At 38.5% G+C, this 19,813-nt stretch overlaps 1 pseudogene; it reads left to right on the forward strand.

The window, feature by feature from the left end:
• The first annotated feature begins 1,449 nt into the window (after positions 1 to 1,449).
• Positions 1,450 to 19,389, forward strand: LOC148576271 (uncharacterized; annotated as a pseudogene).
• Positions 19,390 to 19,813: the final 424 nt, after the last annotated feature.

The raw sequence follows: 19,813 nt of genomic DNA on the forward strand, positions 1-19,813 counted from the left end.
CTTGTTTTAATGCTTTGGTTGTTAGTTTGTTTGAATTGCACCTTTTATTTCGCTTGAAGTGCAAGTTTTGTTAGTGTGGTATTTGAAAATTTTTCGAAAACTAAAAGATTTGTTGTTAATTTGCATTTTGGTTGGTTTTGAGTTGTAGATAGTGTTAGGAGAATTTTAAGCTCTATTTTAGTATTTTCTGAAGAAAAAAAGGGGGGAGGGGGCAGGCACGCGTACACATCGATGTGCCAACACAACCCCCATACATTTTCCACAGACTTGTGCCAAAGTAGTGCTGGAACTGTGCCTTTGGCACAACTCCATCCCACGCGTATGCGTATCTCATGCGTACGCGTTGCCTTGCACTATCTCCCATCGCGCGTAAGCGTCAACGACGCATACGCATTGACGCTCCTTTCTGTCCACCCACGTGCACGCGTCAGGGACGCGTACGCGTGGATTCAAAATCACTAACACCCCAGACGCGCAAGCCCTAGCCAGTCACGTCGCTCACCCCTTCCATTTCCAACGTTCCATTTCTTTTCTTCTCCCTCCAAAACACAGAACCACCATAACCACCCACTAGCAAGCTTCTGCAACTACCACTCCAGCGGCTAAACGGCTGCCGATCACATGCTTATCTCCCTTCTCCTTCTCTCTTTCTTTCTTCTGCCTTTTCTCCCTTCTCTCTGTCTGTTTTCTTCCCTGCCACCACCAGCGATCGCCGCGGTCCCCCATTACCACCGGCGAGCCACCAATCATCACCACAACTTCTTTTCTTCCTCCAATTCAGCCTTTCCTCTACTACTTCCTACCATAATAGATTCGGGTGTGCTCCCCTGTTCTCGGAGTCCGTGCCGCTTCTCTGCCACCACAGAACTACCGTGGCAGCGCTGCTACCGAGCCAGTAGCGTCTCAGTTCCCTTCCGGCCACTGTCCTTCTTCCTTCCCTTCTAGTTTCCATTTCTGCTTTTGCTTCTCCCAGGTTTCCCCATGTTCTTCCCCTGTTTCAATTCCTGCTCTGTTTTTAATTAATTTTTCATGTTAATATCAGTTGATTAAGTTTTCGTTTGATTAGGTTAGCTTAGATTGCTTATGGTTAGGTAGTTTTAGGATGTGGTTAGTGGATTTAGGTCTGATTTTTTGCTGTTTGTTACTGTCTAAATGGTTAATTGTAAACTGCTTTCTTGAGTGATGATGATGTTGGTATTTTATGCTTTCACATGATGTTGTAGTCGTTATTTTTGGATTCATATAAACTATTTGGTGTTGCCATGCTAATTTGAATTGTGTTATTTTGCTTGATGTTGCCTGAATCATATGAAATCATTGTTTGTTATACGTATTTGATTTATTCTGATTTGTATGAGTTATTTTGGCTGCTGTTTGCTATCCGGGAACGTCTGATTTACCGCCAGAATGCTGCCAAAATTTTTGAAAATTATCCTGTTTTGAACTTGTATGGATCGAATTTGGTACTTTTTGAATTAAAACTCAATTGGCTTACACCAAATTCATTTCATGGGTTAACTGGCTAGCATTTCCGTATCTCTTTTAGTTCCCTTTATTCAATTTGCATCCTTGATGGAATCAAGGAACTAATTGATGGAATTCTGTGTCAATTAGGACCTTGATTGACCAAATCATTTTGAAATCTTCTTTGTTTTAAATTGCTCAAGTTAAGTCCAATTTCTATCCTTCATGGTCGTTTTCAAGTATATTTTTCAAACTGACCATTGAAGTTGTTTTCCTAAATCGTTAAGTGGCCTAGTCTTGTCCCTTTTGAGTGAGGTTCTTTTAAGTTGTGATTATTGGTGCAATTTCACTCGTGTAGCCATTTTCATTATCCAATTTATCTTAGGTACATGAGTGCACTCTTAATTTTGCAACACCAATTTTTACACTTAATTGACTTACATTTCTCTTCTATGCTTTTGTGCATTTCATATTTCATCATCAATAACTTGCATCATCCTCATGAATGTGAGTATGCTTGTTTCTCACTTTTTGAATTTCTCTTGGTTAAGTTCAATAATTGTCATGCCACTGATTTCTAACCCAGTTTTCTAACTTTGACTTAGTTAACTCTCTGACTTTTCTTTTAGTTTTCAAACTGATTTTTTTTAGTTTCCTTTTGAGGCATGATAGTTATTGTAACTTAACAAACAAGCATCTTACTATTATTGCATGAATTCTTGGTTTGTGTTCTGATTGATACCTGAATTCTATTTTCTTGCACTCCAAGAATTCATCTCATTGACTCACTTCGTGAATGTGTTTTAATTTCCCTTTGTTGCCTGTTTTCTGTCTGTTGCTTATATCCTTGTTTTTCCACTCCTCTGCTTTGCTTAATATTCTGTATCCTGTGATTCCTATTTTCAGGATGCCTAACAGAGAAAAAGAAAAAGCAAAGGTTACCTCCAGGAAGAGGAAGAGGTCTCAGTCTTCAACTAATTCTGCGACCTCTGGTTATGCTGTGTTACTTCTCTCTGACAAGGATAAGGCGGATTAGCTCCTGCCTTCTGCCGACTCAGAGAGATTTCTTAATTTATACTGTGAGCTCAACTTTCCAATTTTTCAGCAACGAAAGCTCAACCTGGAGAAGAAGCTCGCTATTCCTTCCGATTTGAGGCGGTCTATTGAGCTTCGAATTAAGGGGATGGGCTTGTCTTTCGTGGATAGGGAGCTAGCCCAAGTGAACGAGTCTTGGGTCCGTGAGTTTTACTACAACTTCTTTAGACCAACCCTTGACTCGATTCACTTGAGAGGCAGACAGATTCTGATAACACAGGCTGATATTGAGGAGGCACTCCACTGTCAACCCAAGGTCAGTGATATAGACGCTTTTCAGCAGGCTAAGGTGGAGATGCATTGCCTGACATATGACTATGATGCATTGAGGAGTATAGTTGCCCATCCGGACGCCCCTTGGGAGATGGATGTCAACAAACTAAAACCAAAGGGGATGATGTTTGACTATCTGACGAAGGAGGCAAAGGTAAGGCAGCAGATTCTTGCTCAATATGTCATGCCTACCACGTACTTCACTGAGATCCCAGTCGACATGTTGGTTCTGATTAGGTACATTATGGAGGAGAAGGAGCTGTACTTTCCCCGACTTATCAGAAAGTTCATGTGGTGAGCCCATGTCAGAGGCACACTCCCATTTCCTAGTTTGGTCACAGAGATGGCTCAGCAGGCTAGAGCACCATGGCATTCGGATGATGAGTCGCCACCTGTGGTCCACGGGAAGGAGAGTGTTATTCTGTGGGGGACCTGGGTGAGTGACAGTCCCGCACCGCGTAGAGCTCGAGCCCTCTCAGCAGCAGCATCTGGGCCATCTTCCTCGTCAGCTGCAGCTGGACCCACCGCACCATCTACATCTACCAGGCAGTCACCATCTTCATCAGCACCCCAGCCGACTTACCGACTTGTTCAGCACCTCATTGAGCGCATGGATCGGAGTGAGCGTCGCCACACGCGTCGCTAGCAGCACTTGAGTCGGATGCTGGCATCACTGGGAGCCGTCATGTCCTCTGATGAATCCATATTTGATGATAAATTTTGGATTGATTTGAGTGGATTTCATCATATAAACCCACATTTATTCACCTATATAGCATACTTTTGTGTTTTCTCTCTAAATTGAGCTTAATTGTGAAAACATGCTATTTTTTGCTTAATATAACCACTTTTATCCCACTTTTATCCCATTCGATGCCTTGATGGTTTTGATGAGTGATTTCAGGTGTAATAGGTTGGGATGGCTTGATAAGAGTGGAAGCAAAGCATGGAATCGGGAGAAAACATGAAGATATCAAAGAGAAAAGCAAATAAGCATCTGTGCCCACGCACAGGTCTGTGCCGACGCACAAGACAGGGTCAAAATCAGCACCTGTGCCCACGCACAGGAGAAAAATCAGCAAGGGTGCCCACGCACAGACTTGTGCGTACGCACAGGTACCAGCGCGTGCCTCCATTAAAAAGTCACGTGGACTTGCGTTTTGAGGGGCTTTTTGTCCCATTTTTGAAGGCTTTGGAGCATATTTGAAGGGGGAAGCAACCATATATCATACATACACTACCGTACTTCATAGAATAGTTTTTAGGAGTAGTTTTAGGGTAGTTAGCTTAGGTTTTCTCTCTAGTTCATTAGGGTCTTAATTAGGTTTTCAATGTAGAATTTTATAGTTCAAGTTTTGCTTTTGGATTTTTCTTTCCCATTGTAAGTATTCCCTAATTTCCTCTTTTATGACATTACTTGTTCTACACTTTCTTATATTATTAATGCACTTCATCAATATACACATAGTTTTGCAATTTTGGATTTCTAGTTAGTTAATTTGATGTTTGATGCTTATTTTATGTTTGTTGAGTTGCCTTGCTTGCTTGTTATCATTTATGGTTCATAGCTTTCATTCTTTTCCCAATTTTGCCATATTTTATGATTATGCATATTAGGTGTTTGATGAAATTCCAATTTTGATTATGGGGTAATTTTCACCCTTGGCTTGGGAAAAATGAGTGTATGGATTGCTAGAGCCATAATGTCTAACATTTAGTGATAATTCTTGGGTTGTTAGTTGTTATTGTTTCCACTAACGCTAGCTTTTTACCAATTAATTTGGTAAGTTAGTTAGGATTTCTGGATTAATAACAATTATGCTCACTTGACTTATCCTTCGATGTTAAGGGTTGACTTAGTGAGATTAATCCATCATAATTATCATACTTGTGGTTATGGCAAGGAAGGGATTCTATAACTCATCCCAAGTCAAGGTTTCATTTATGTTTTAAACCACTTTTCCACCAATTTTGAGTATTACTTGTTTATATTACATACATAGTTCTTTTGTTCTTTCATTAGTTTATTAATTACAATTTTGAATCGTTTTTTCATCTCTTTATTTGTTTGCTTCCTTATCATTGAAAACACTTTTGATCTTCACAACTGATGAGCGGATAATTTATACGCTTTTTGGCATTGTTTTTAGTATGTTTTTAGTACATTTTAGTTAGTTTTTATTATGTTTTTATTAGTTTTTAAATAAAAATTACTTTTCTGGGCTTTACTATAAGTTTGTGTGTTTTTCTATGATTTCAGGTATTTTCTGGCTGAAATTGAGGGACTTGAGCAAAAATCTGATTCAGAGGCTGAAAAAGGACTGCAGATGCTGTTGGATTCTGACCTTCCTGCACTCGAAGTGGATTTTCTGGAGCTACAGATACCCAATTGGCACGCTCCCAATTGCGTTGGAAAGTAGACATCCTGGGCTTTCTAGCAATATATAATAGTCCATACTTTGACCGAGATTTGATGGCCCAAACAGGCGTTCCAAGTCAGCTCAAGAATTCTGGCGTTTAACTCCAGAACTGGCACAAAAGCTGGAGTTAAACGCCCAAACTGGCATAAAAGCTGGTGTTTAACTCCGAGAAATGTCTCTACACATGAAAGCTTCAATGCTCAGCCCAAGCACACACCAAGTGGGCCCCGGAAGTGGAATTTTACAATAAACACCCTAGCTTACTCATTTTCTGTAACTCTAGGTCACTAGTTTACTATAAATACTACTTTCAGTGATTTATATTGTACCTCATGACACTCTACACGTTTCTTGTTGTGTTCTCTACGGCATGAGTCTCTAAACCCCATTGTTGGGGGTGAGGAGCTCTGCTGTTCTTCATGAATTAATGCAATTACTACTGTTTTCCATTCTATTACGCTTGCTTCCATTCTAAGATATTCATTCGCACTTCAACTTGATGAATGTGATGATTTGTGACACTCATCATCATTCTCACCTATGAACGCATGCCTGACAACCACCTCCGTTCTACCTTAGATTGAATGCATATCTCTTAGCCTCATGATTCAAATCAGAGTCTTCGTGGTATAAGCTAGAATCATTGGCGGTCATTCCTGAGATCCGGAACGTCTAAACCTTATCTGTGGTATTCTGATTAGGATCTGGGAAGGGATGACTATGACGAGCTTCAAACTCGCGAGTGTTGGGTGTAATGACAGACGCAAAAGGATCAATGGATCCTATTCCGACATGATCGAGAACCGACAGATGATTAGCCGTGCGGTGATAGTGCATTTGGAACATTTTCACTGAGAGGACGGGATGTAGCCATTGACAACGGTGATGCCCAACATAAAGCTTGCCATGGAAGGAGTCTTGCGTGCATGAAGAAGAAGACAGTAGGAAAGCAGAGGTTCAGAAGACAAAGCATCTCCAAAGCCTTAACCTGTTCTTCATTACTGCATAACAAGTATTTATTTCATGTTCTTTTACTTTTTACAATTAAATATGAGAATTACTGATATCCTGACTAAGAGTTACAAGATAACCATAGCTTGCTTCAAGCCAAAAATCTCCGTGGGATCGACCCTTACTCACGTAAGGTATTACTTGGACGACCCAATGCACTTGCTGGTTAGTTGTGCGGAGTTACAAAAGTGTGATTGTAATTTCGTGCACCAAGTTTTTGGCGCCGTTGCCGGGGATTGTTTGAGTTTGGACAACTGACGGTTTATCTTGTTGCTTAGATTAGGAATATTTTATTTTTGTTGGTTTAGAGTCTTTTATTTGAGTCTAGTTTCATATTTTAAGTTTGGTGTCAATTGCATGCTTTTATTTTCTTTTAATTTTTCGAAATTGCATGTCCTTAGTTCCTTCTTGATTTTTAAAAATTCTAAGTTTGGTGTCCTCTTTGTGTTTTCCTTTAATTTTTCAAAAATTTGTGTTTAATTCTCTAAAAATATTAAGTTTGGTGTGTTTTTGTGCTTTTATTTACTTAAAAATTTTTTCAAAAATTTGTTCTTGGTGTTCATCTTGATCTTCAAAGTGTTCTTGGTGTTCATCTTGACATTCAAAGTTTTCTTGTTTGTTCTCTGTGTTTTGATCTAAAATTTCTAAGTTTAGTGTCATTTTGTTGTTTTTCTCTTTCCGCTTTAAAATTCAAAAATAAAAAAAATATCCTTTCCTTATTTTACTCATAAATTTCGAAATTTTGCATTAATTTAGTCAAAGATTTTCAAAATCACATCTTTTTTTTAGTCAAGTCAATATTCTAATTTTAAAAATTGATCTTTTCAAATCTTTTTCAAAAATAAAATCTTTTTAATTTCTTCAATCATATCTTTTCAATCATATCTTTTTTTTTTTATTTGCAATCATATCATCTCAATCATATCTTTTTCAAAATAATTCTCAATCATATCTTTTTTTTTTAATTTGCAATCATATCTTCTAAATCATATCTTTTTCAAAATAATTTTCAATCATATCTTTTTAATTGCTAATTTCAAAATTTTTTTAATTAATTAATTAATTTAGTTTTCAATTTGCTTTGATTTTATTTTCTTTTAGTTTTCGAAATTTTATTTTATTTTCCTTTTATTTTATTTTATTATTTTTGGTCACTTTTAATTAAATAAAATAAAAATAAAAATATAATTTAATTGCAATTCATATCAATTCCCTTTTCTCCATCATGGACATAAGTGGAAACGAACAGTCCAGAAGGACTCTGGGGTCATATGCTAACCCCATTACAGCTGCATATGGGAGTAGCATCTGTATACCTCCCATCAAAGCAAGCAGCTTTGAGCTAAATCCTCAGCTCATTATCATGGTGCAGCAAAATTGTCAGTATTCCGGTCTTCCACAGGAAGAACCTACTGAGTTTCTGGCACAGTTCTTACAAATTGCTGACACAGTACATGATAAAGAAGTGGATCAAGATGTCTACAGATTATTACTGTTTCCATTTGCTGTAAAAGATCAAGCTAAGAGGTGGTTAAATAACCAACCCACAGCAAGCATAAAAACATGGAGACAGTTATCAAACAAATTCCTGAATCAATTTTACCCTCCAAAAAGGATGACACAGCTAAAGCTGGATATCCAAGGCTTTAAACAAGAGGATCATGAATCCCTTTATAATGCTTGGGAGAGGTACATAGGGATGCTAAGAAAATGCCCCTCTGAAATATTTTCAGAGTGGGTACAGTTAGACATCTTCTACTATGGACTTACAGAAAAAGCTTAGATGTCCCTAGACCACTCAGCTGGTGGATCTATACACATGAGAAAAATAATTGAAGAGGCTCAAGAACTCATAGATACAGTTGCTAGAAATCAACATCTGTACTTAAACAGTGAGCCCTCCATAAAAGAAGAGGCTATGGCAATAACTACTGATCCCAATCCTCAAGAACAGATTGTTGAACTTAATCAGCAATTACTCCTTATGACAAGACAATTAGCAGAATTCAAAGAGATGCTCCAAGATACTAAAAATGCTAACAAGAATATAGAAGCACAATTGAATCAGACAAGACAGCAGCTATCTAAACAGATAACAGAAGAATGCCAAGCTGTCCAACTAAGGAGCGGGAAGACGTTGAATAACTCAGCTCAAAGTAGCAAAAAGTCAAGAAAGGAACAAATGACAGAGGATGACCAAACCACTGTCCAAAATCCCTCTGAGGACATCAAGAGCCCAGAGAAGAATAACTCTGGCGTTCAAACGCCAGAAAGGGGGGAAAACTGGCGTTAAACGCCCAATGGATGCCCAAATCTAGCGTTCAAATGCCAGAAAAGGGTGGGAACCTGGCGTTAAACGCCCGTTCAGCCCCTATTCCTGGTGTTCAAATGCCAATGAGGGATTAGACACCTGCAAGTGCTGATAGTAACCCCTCTAAGAAGGCTTCTCCAACCACTTCTATAGGGAATAAACCTACAGCAACTAAGGTTGAAGAATATAAAGCCAAGATGCCTTATCCTCAAAAGCTCCGCCAAGCGAAACAGGATAAACAATTTGCCCGCTTTACAGAGGCACTTGAGCAAATACCCTCTTATGCTAAGTTCATGAAAGATATCTTAAGTCATAAGAAGGATTGGAGAGAAACTGAAAGAGTGTTTCTCACTGAAGAATGCAGTGCAGTCATTCTGAAAAGCTTACCAGAAAAGCTTCAAGATCCAGGAAGCTTTATGATACCATGCACATTAGAGGGTGCTTGTACCAAGACAGCTCTATGTGACCTTGGAGCAAGTATCAACCTAATACCTGCATCCACTATTAGAAAGCTTGGGTTGACTGAAGAGGTCAAACCAACCCGGATATGTCTTCAACTTGCTGATGGCTCCATTAAATACCCATCAGGCATAATTGAGGACATGATTGTCAAGGTTGGGCCATTTGCCTTTCCCACTGACTTTGTAGTGCTGGAAATAGAGGAGCACAAGAGTGCAACTCTGATTCTAGGAAGACCTTTCCTAGCAACTGGACGAACTCTTATTGATGTACAAAAAGGGGAAGTGACCCTGAGAGTCAATGAGAATGAGTTCAAGTTAAATGTTGTCAAAGTTATGCAGCATCCAGACTTATCAAATGACTACATGAGCACTGATATTATTGACTCTTTAGTGGAAGAGATCAATATGACTGAGAGTCTTGAATCAGAGCTAGAGGACATCTTTAAAGATGTTCAGCTTGATTTGGAGGAACCAGAGGAAATAAAAGAACCTCTAAAAATCCCTCAGGAAGAGGAGAAACCTCCTAAACCAGAGCTCAAACCACTACTACCATCCCTGAAATATGCATTTCTGGGAGAGGGTGACACTTTTCCAGTGATCATAAGCTCTGCTTTAAATCCACAGGAAGAGAAAGCACTAATTCAAGTGCTAAGGACACACAAGACAGCTCTTGGGTGGTCCATAAGTGATCTTAAGGGCATTAGCCCAGCAAGATGCATGCACAAGATCCTATTGGAGGATGATGCTAAGCCAGTGGTTCAACCACAGAGGCGGCTAAATCCAGCCATGAAGGAAGTGGTGCAGAAAGAGGTCACTAAGTTACTAGAGGCCGGGATTATTTATCCTATTTCTGATAGTCTCTGGGTGAGCCCTGTCCATGTTGTCCTAAAGAAAGGAGGCATGACAGTGGTTCATAATGAAAAGAATGAACTGGTTCCTACAAGAACAGTTATAAGGTGGCGTATGTGTATTGACTACAGAAGGCTCAATACAGCCACTCGAAAGGATCACTTTCCGTTACCATTCATAGACCAGATGCTAGAGAGACTAGTAGGTCATGAATATTACTACTTTTTGGATGGCTATTCAGGTTACAACCAAATTGCAGTGGATCTTCAGGACCAAGAGAAAATAGCATTCACATGTCCTTCTGGAGTATTTGCCTACAGAAGGATGCCTTTCGGTCTGTGCAATGCACCTGCGACCTTTCAGAGGTGCATGCTCTCTATCTTCTCTGATATGGTAGAAAAATTTCTGGAAGTCTTCATCGATGACTTTTCAGTATTTGGAGACTCATTCAGCTCCTGTCTTGACCATTTAACACTTGTTCTGAAAAGATGCCAAGAGACCAACCTAGTTTTAAACTGGGAAAAATGTCACTTCATGGTGACTGAAGGAATTGTCCTTGGACATAAAATTTCAAACAAGGGAATAGAGGTGGATCAAGTTAAAGTGGAAGTAATTGAAAAATTACCACCACCTACCAATGTAAAGGCAATCAGAAGCTTTCTGGGACATGCAGGATTCTACAGGAGGTTTATAAAGGATTTTTCAAAAATTGCAAAACCTCTGAGAAATCTGCTAGCTGCTGACACGCCATTTGTATTTGACACAAAGTGTTTGCAAGCGTTTGAAACCCTGAAAGCTAAGCTGGTCACAGCACCAGTCATCTCTGCACCAGACTGGACATTACTATTCGAACTAATGTGTGATGCCAGTGACCATGCCATTGGTGCAGTGTTGGGACAGAGGCATAACAAGCTTCTGCACGTCATTTACTATGCTAGCCGTGTTTTAAATGATGCACAGAAGAATTACACAACCACAGAAAAAGAGTTACTTGCAGTGGTTTATGCCATTGACAAGTTTAGATCCTATTTAGTAGGTTCAAAAGTGATTGTGTATACTGACCATACTGTTCTTAAATACCTACTCACAAAGTAGGATTCAAAACCCAGGCTCATAAGATGGGTGTTGCTTCTGCAAGAGTTTGATATAGAAATAAGAGACAGAAAAGGGACAGAGAACCAGGTAGCTGATCACCTGTCCCGGATAGAACCAGTAGCAGGGGCGTCCCTCCCTCCTACTGAGATCTCTGAAACCTTTCCGGATGAGCAACTCTTTGCCATTCAGGAAGCACCATGGTTTGCAGACAGGAAATGGAAGAAGCATGAAAGGCTTCTCTCAATACAGAGTCAAATAAAACCCCCACATTCAAACTCTAAGTTTGGTGTTGGGAGGCCACAACCAAACTCTAAGTTTGGTGTTAAGAGGCCATCATCATGCTCTGAGTATCTGTGAGGCTCCATGAGAGCCCACTGTCAAGCTACTGACATTAAAGAAGCGCTTGTTGGGAGGCAACCCAATTTTACTTATCTATGTTAATTTCTATTTTCCATTGTTATTTTATGTTTTCTGTAGGTTGATGATCATGTGAAGTCACAAAAACAATTGAAAAAGCAAAAACAAACTGAAAAACAGAATGAAAAATAGCACACCCTAGAGGAGAAGCCTACTGGCGTTTAAACGCCAGTAAAGGCAGCAGAATGGGCGTTAAACGCCCAGTCTGGCACCATTCTGTGCGTTTAACGCCAGAAATGGGCACCAGACTGGCGTTTAATGCCAGAAAAGGGCAAGAAGCTGGTGTTAAACGCCAGAAATGGGCAGCAACCTGCCGTTTAACGCCAGGATTGGCAGCAAAGGGCGTTTTTGCAAGCCTAATTGGTGCAGGGATGAGAAATCCTTGACACCTCAGGATCTGTGGACCCCACAGGATCCCCACCAACCTCAACTCACTCTCTCACTTCTTCACACCTTTTCATAATACTCTTCCCAAAATAACCTCTACCAATCACCTCTATTACTCCTCCAAAACCATCATACAACCCACCTACACCCACCCACTCAACTTCAAACAATCACTCCTTCCTTTTCCACATCATAACCACCTAAAACCCCCCTTGGCTGAATAATTCACACACCTCCATCTCCTCCATCTCTTCTTCTTCTCCTCCTTTCTTTATTCTTTTGCTCGAGGATGAGCAAACCTTTTAAGTTTGGTGTGGAAAAGCTCAGCTTTTTTGTTTTTCCATAACCATTTATGGCACCTAAGGCCGGAGAAACCTCTAGAAAGAGGAAAGGAAAGGAAATTGCTTCCACCTTCGAGTCATGAGAGATGGAGAGATTCATCTCAAAGATCCATCAAGACCACTTCTATGAAGTTGTGGCCAAGACTCCTCATTGAAGAGGACAAGCCCATCACTAAGAAAAAGATGGAGCAAACAAGAGCATGAGGAAATTCCTCATCATGAAATCCCTGGGATGCCTTAAGGGATATATTTTCCTCCACAAAATTATTGGGAGCGAATCAACACCTCCCTAGGAGAATTAAGTTCCAATATGGGACAACTAAGGGTGGAGCACCAAGAGCATTCCATCCTCCTCCATGAAATTAGAGAAGACCAAAGAGTTATGAGAGAGGAGCAACAAAGGCAAAGAAAAGACATTGAGGAGCTCAAGCACTCCATAAGATCTTCAAGAGGAAGAACAAGCCGTCATCACTAAGGTGGACCCGTTCTTTAATTTTCTTGTTCTTTATTTTCTATTTTTCGAAAATTGTGCTTTATGTTTATTTATGTTTGTGTCTTTATTACATGATCATTAGTGTCCAAGTGTTTATGCCTTAAAGCTATGAAAATGAATCCATCACCTTTTGTTAAAAGGAAAATGTTCTTAATTGAAAAAGAAAAAGAAGTACATGAATTTATAATTTTAAAACAATTTAATTATTTTGAACAGTGCATATTTTTGAATTTGATTGTTTATGAATGTTAAAATTGTTGGCTCTTGAAAGAATGAAAGAAAAAGGAGAAATGTTATTTGATAATCTGAAAAATCATAAAATTGATTCTTGAAGCAAGAAAAAGCAGTGAATAGAAAGCTTGCAAAAAAAAAAGAAAAGAAAAGAGAAAAGCAAGCAGAAAAAGCCAATACCCCTTCAAACCAAAAGACAAAAGTGATAAAAAGGATCCAAGGCTTTGAGCATCAGTGGATAGGAGGGCCCACAGGAATAAAATCCTGGCCTAAGCGGCTAAACCAAGCTGTCCCTAACATGTGCTTGTGGCGTGAAGGTGTCAAGTGAAAACTTGAGACTGAGCGGTTAAAGTCGTGGTCCAAAGCAAAAAGAGTGTGCTTAAGAGCTCTGGACACCTCTAATTGGGGACTCTAGCAAAGCTGAGTCACAATCTGAAAAGGTTCACCCAGTTATGTGTCTGTGGCATTTATGTATCCGGTGGTAATACTGGAAAACAAAGTGCTTAGGGTCACGGCCAAGACTCATAAAGTAGCTGTGTTCAAGAATCAACATACTTAACTAGGAGAATCAATAACACTATCTGGATTCTGAGTTCCTATAGAAGCCAATCATTCTGAACTTCAAAGGATAAAGTGAGATGCCAAATCTGTTCAGAGGCAAAAAGCTAAAAGCCCCGCTCATCTAATTAATACTGATCTTCATAGATGTTTTTGGAATTCATTGTATATTCTCTTCTTTTTATCCTATTTGATTTTTAGTTGCTTGGGGACAAGCAACAATTTAAGTTTGGTGTTGTGATGAGCGGATAATTTATACACTTTTTGGCATTGTTTTTAGTATGTTTTTAGTACATTTTAGTTAGTTTTTATTATGTTTTTATTAGTTTTTAAATAAAAATCACTTTTCTGGGCTTTAATATGAGTTTGTGTGTTTTTCTATTATTTCAGGTATTTTCTGGCTGAAATTGAGGGACCTGAGCAAAAATCTGATTCAGAGGCTGAAAAAGGACTGCAGATGCTGTTGGATTCTGACCTTCCTGCACTCGAAGTGGATTTTCTAGAGCTACGTAAGCCCAATTGGCGCGCTCTCAATTGCGTTGGAAAGTATACATCCTGGGCTTTCTAGCAATATATAATAGTCCATACTTTGACCGAGATTTGATGGCCCAAACAGGCGTTCCAAGTCAGCTCAAGAATTCTGGCGTTTAACTCCAGAACTGGCACAAAAGCTGGAGTTAAACGCCCAAACTGGCATAAAAGCTGGCGTTTAACTCCGAGAAATGTCTCTACACATGAAAGCTTCAATGCTCAGCCCAAGCACACACCAAGTGGGCCCCGGAAGTGGAATTTTACAATAAACACCCTAGCTTACTCATTTTCTGTAACCCTAGGTCACTAGTTTACTATAAATACTACTTTCAGTGATTTATATTGTACCTCATGACACTCTACACGTTTCTTGTTGTGTTCTCTACGGCATGAGTCTCTAAACCCCATTGTTGGGGGTGAGGAGCTCTGCTGTTCTTCATGAATTAATGCAATTACTACTGTTTTCCATTCTATTACGCTTGCTTCCATTCTAAGATATTCATTCGCACTTCAACTTGATGAATGTGATGATCCGTGACACTCATCATCATTCTCACCTATGAACGCGTACCTGACAACCACCTCCGTTCTACCTTAGATTGAATGCATATCTCTTAGCCTCATGATTCAAATCAGAGTCTTCATGGTATAAGCTAGAATCATTGGCGGTCATTCCTGAGATCCAGAACGTCTAAACCTTGTCTGTGGTATTCTGAGTAGGATCTGGGAAGGGATGACTGTGAGGAGCTTCAAACTTGCAAGTGTTGGGCGTAGTGACAGACGCAAAAGGATCAATGGATCCTATTCCGACATGATCGAGAACTGACAGATGATTAGCCGTGCGGTGACAGCGCATTTGGAACATTTTCACTGAGAGAACGGGATGTAGCCATTGACAACGGTGATGCCCAACATAAAGCTTGCCATGGAAGGAGTCTTGCGTGCATGAAGAAGAAGACAGTAGGAAAGCAGAAGTTCAGAAGACAAAGCATCTCCAAAGTCTCAACCTGTTCTTCATTACTGCATAACAAGTATTTATTTCATGTTCTTTTACTTTTTACAATTAAATCTGAGAATTACTGATATCCTGACTAAGAGTTACAAGATAACCATAGCTTGCTTCAAGCTGACAATCTCAGTGGGATCGACCCTTACTCACGTAAGGTATTACTTGGACGACCCAATGTACTTGCTGGTTAGTTGTGCGGAGTTACAAAAGTGTGATTGTAATTTCGTGCACCAACAACCAATTTTATGCACTTGTTGTCACTAGTTCCTAGGGAGAACGACCCGGGAGTTTGAATACTCTCGGCTATAATTGTGTTTTGATTGTGACATATTATTTGGATTAAACATTTGATTATGAGAATTCATTGTTAGTTTGGACTATGCTACCAATGAACTGATTCTTGTTTCAATTGATTCTAAACCGACAATAATTCTCTATATCACACTTTGACTCCGACACCTCTTCCGACCAGTCTGAGGCGGAGGAGGAGGGTCAGCAGGAGGAGGCTCAGCTGGCAGAGGCACCTACGCAGATTCAGGCTTCCACAGAGCCACAACCTCAGCCACAGCCCCAGCCAGAGCCCTAGCTGGATGCAGATGTCGACCCTCTCACCTAGTCTCACTTGTAGCATCGGGGACGATGCTTCCTTCTAAGTGTGGGGAGGTCACCGTCGTCGGTGAAATTTCTATTTTGGGTGACCATTTCAGACTCCTGTTTTAGTTTGCTTTATTTTGTCTTATTTTAGTACTTGCACTTTGGATTATTGTATATATTAGTATTATAGACAACTTTGAGTTTGTTGCATTTGGCATCTTTGGTTTGTATATATATTTTTAGTTTGATTCATATTTTTAGTTGGTAGTATATATATATATAGTTATTTTAGTTATGTTAGTCTATTAGTTGTGATTGAAAAAAATTGTGGATCATTGAGCATAGTTTATCCTTTTTGCATATGAGATTTGGTTTGACTGAAAAGGAGATTAAACTAAGGAACTTTTATCTCTCTCAATCACAACATTGCATTTAGGATATAGATAATAAGCTTTGTCAAAATAATGAAATATCCTAAGAAATTTACTTATTGGGCCCCAATTGATTTGAGTAAAAAATTTTTTTATTGAACTTGCTTGAATTATATCTTGTGGAACATGTTTTGAGCAAAGAACACAAGCATGTGAGTTTTGAGCCTAATTGTGTGGTTACATCTTATAACTACTTATTTTCATTCTTGTGTGTGATTATTCTCTTTCTATGATTGTGATCTTTGATTTGATTGATTCTTTATGTCCATTATTTTGTATATACATGCACTTATATGATTGAGGCCATTGTTTCAATTAACTCACTTACTCAAATAGCTTTACCTTTCATCAACCATTGTTAGCCAATTTTGAGCCTATTTAATCCCTTTTGTTCTTAATTTTAGCACATCATAAGCCTTTAAGCGAAAAATAATAAATGTCCTTTATTTGGATCTTTGATTAGCTTAGACTAGTGAGTGTGTATCATTCAAGTGTAGGGAAACTTGGGACATTAGTTGAGGTAAAAGGGTAGTTTTGTATTTCTATTGAAAATATTGAGAATTGGGTACATACTCATGTGTTAATTAAATGTAAAATCATATGCATTGATACTCTTGTGTATATTTTAGTTTGAAAAAAAAATACAAAGGAAAAATAGAAAAAAATAATATGTAGAAAAAGAAAAAAAATGTAGAAAAAGAAAGAAAAAGAAAAGCAATAAAAAGGGGAGAAAATGCCCCCAAAGTGAAGCTCAATAATAATCAATGCATATGAGTTGTGATAAAAAAGAGAACACATGAGTGTGCAAAAAAGTGAGAAGAATGGGTAGTTAGGTTTGTTTAGAATTGTATAGGTTGTCATAGGTTAGGTGGGAAGTTTAAGTTAATCAAATATTTAAATTTCAAGTCCACTTGACCATATGCATCCTTACCTTGACCCTAACCCTATTACAACCTATGGAAAAGACCTCATGATATTTGTATGCATGCATGAAATAATTGTTGATTGTTAGATGAAAAACAAATCTTGGAAAGCATGATTAGGGGAGAATTGAGTGAATCAACCCTAAACACTTGAGTGACTAGAGCGGATACACATTCGGTGAGGGTTCGATTACTCAATTACATGTTTTCACCCATGATCATCTCTTTTCTTGCAAGTTTGTAAAATCTTTCAATAATTCAATTCAATTGTGGGTTTGATTTGATTGCTATTACTTTAGCCCTTATGCTTATATTGGTTTTTTTGGAAGTTGAATTATTTTGACCAAGTAATTGTATCCATTTAAATACTTGCATTTAGATAGATTGCATGTAGGTAGATTGCATATAGTTTATTTACATTGAATAAATGATGATACACTTTGTCTCTTTCTTGGTTTAGCATGAGGACATGCTTGGTTTAAGTGTGGGGAGATTTGATAAACCCCATTTTGAGGGTTTATCTTGTACTTAATTTAGGGGATTTTATCAACTTTTCTCACATTTATTCAATGAAATAGGATGGTTTTGTAATTCTCTCTTAATTTGTGCTTAAGTGTGAAAACATGCTTTTTAGGCCTTTAATTTGCTAGTTTTAATTCACCTTTGATTCCACTAGATGCCTTGATGTATTTGTTAGTGAATTCAGGTTGAAAAGGCTAGGAATAGATCAAAGGAGTGAAGAAAAAAGCATACAAAGTGGAGAATTTATGGAAAATCAAGGATTTGGAGTGAATACATCGACGCGCACGTGTGGATATGAAGTCGCATGGCGACGCGTACGCGTGACATGACGCGTACGCATGGGAAGTAAAAATGCCAATCGACGCAGCTCGCACGTGACCTCATTAAAGTGAAAATGCTGGGAGCAATTTTTGAGCTTCCCAGGCCCAAATCCAACTGATCCCAGAGGCTATTTCATGCAGAATTGAAGATTGGACAAAGGGGAGCACTTGGATGAATGATGATGAGCCTTTAGTTAGTTTTCTAGAGAGAGAAGCTCCCTCTTCTCTCTAGAATTAGGTTAGGATTAGGTTAATTCTTCTTAGATTTAGGTTTGATTTCATGTTTTCATTTTGTTTTGCTTTCAATTTCTTGTTGTTACATCCTTGTTCTCTTAGTTTCCTTGTCAATTTCCCTTTTTATGTCTCTCTTATATTGATGCACTATTGTTGGATTTGGATTTCCTTTTAATGCAATTTATGTTTTATATTTCCTTGTTGTTTAATTGAATTGTTGTTATTGTTTCTCATAATTGGGTAGTTGTAGATTTAATACTCTTGTTGTCAATTTGCCATGCTTTCCTTTTATGCCTTCCAAGTGTTTGACAAAATTCTTGGAAGGATGTTATAGTAGATTTTTCTTCTCTTGGGTTGAGTTGAGTAATTGGAGATTCTTGAGTTATCAAACTATTTTGTTGATTGATAATTGGAAGTTGCTAGTTGACTAGAATGCCTCTAAAGCTAGTCTTTCCTTAGGATTTGACTAGGACTTGTGGATCAAGTTGATTATATCCACTTGACTTTTCTTCATAGTTAGAGGTTAACTAGTGGAGCAATGGACAATTCTTATCACAATTGATGATGATAACAATGATAGGACTTCTAGTTCTCATCCCTTGCCAAGAGCTTTCTTAGTTATTAGTTTATTTCTTTTGCTATTTACATTTCTTGTCCCTTATTCAAAACCCCAAAATATACTTTCCCATAACCAATAACAAGAACACTTCTCTTCAATTCCTTGAGAGATGACCCGAGGTTTAAACACTTTGGTTATTTTTATTGGGGTTTGTACTTGTGACAAACAAATTTTTTATTAAGGATTGTTTGTTGGTTTAGAACTATACTTGCAACAAAAATTTATTGTGAAATTCTATCCCGATAAAATTGCTCACATCACATATATATCTACGTACGAATTTTCATTTTAAAGGTCTTAGTGCCTCACCACCTTTGATTTACGTTCCGTTTATAGCCTAAGAGACGGACTGACTATGCTTCTGAGCATACTCTAGGTTGTGTGTATATACTATATAGGATATCTAACTGATAAACATAGTATAAAATTCATGAGTAGTATACTTTTGAAAATTTGAAACACTAGACTTCAGATATTGAGACTAATCACCTTGATATCAATTATTTGATATGAATAGGACCCAAATGGAGTCTCATAGACGAGGTATAAAACGAGAAAAGATAGGTAATAAGAGAATCATACCGGTAAGTAGTCTGACTGACTTTATAGCCATGATGGAGAACGTGGCTGCTGCCATTAATGCTGCTGTTATTACGACCAACCGAGCAGTGGATAGGATGGGACAACAAGTTGGAAGTGGCAATGAAGGTGGTGATAGACATGACAATGGAGATAATGGTCGGAGTGCAATGGTACAAATAGAGATAGCGAGCATTTTGGAGTTGGTTAACATAGGTTGAGTAATGGGAGAATGCTTGAGAAGGATTGTAGTGGCAAAGGGTGACTGTCGGAAATTCTACAAAAAGCAGAAAGGCGAGAAGATTACACTAAGGAGCCAGAATTTCAAAAAGAATGGTTATGTCCTTCCACATCCTCAGCTCTAGAACAATCACTGGAGGAATGGAAACCACCAGCGACATGGTAAAAGAAAGCAGATGAGGACTCAGCCAGATAACTTGGAGTGCCTGAGGTGAAGAAAGTATCATCCGGACAAGCTATGCCGGTTGGGTACGAGTCTATGTTACAGTTGTATGTTACCATGGCATATGGCTTGAAATTGTCCACACAGAAAGAGTTGGGATATAGTCAAGTCTGATTCTCTGATCTAAGATAATTATGAATTAGTAACCAAACTTTAACTACCTTGCAAAATATTAGAGTATA

Source organism: Arachis ipaensis, chromosome B1 (assembly GCF_059453495.1).
Source record: "Arachis ipaensis isolate K30076 ecotype BB chromosome B1, ASM5945349v1, whole genome shotgun sequence".
Taxonomy (NCBI): domain Eukaryota; kingdom Viridiplantae; phylum Streptophyta; class Magnoliopsida; order Fabales; family Fabaceae; genus Arachis; species Arachis ipaensis.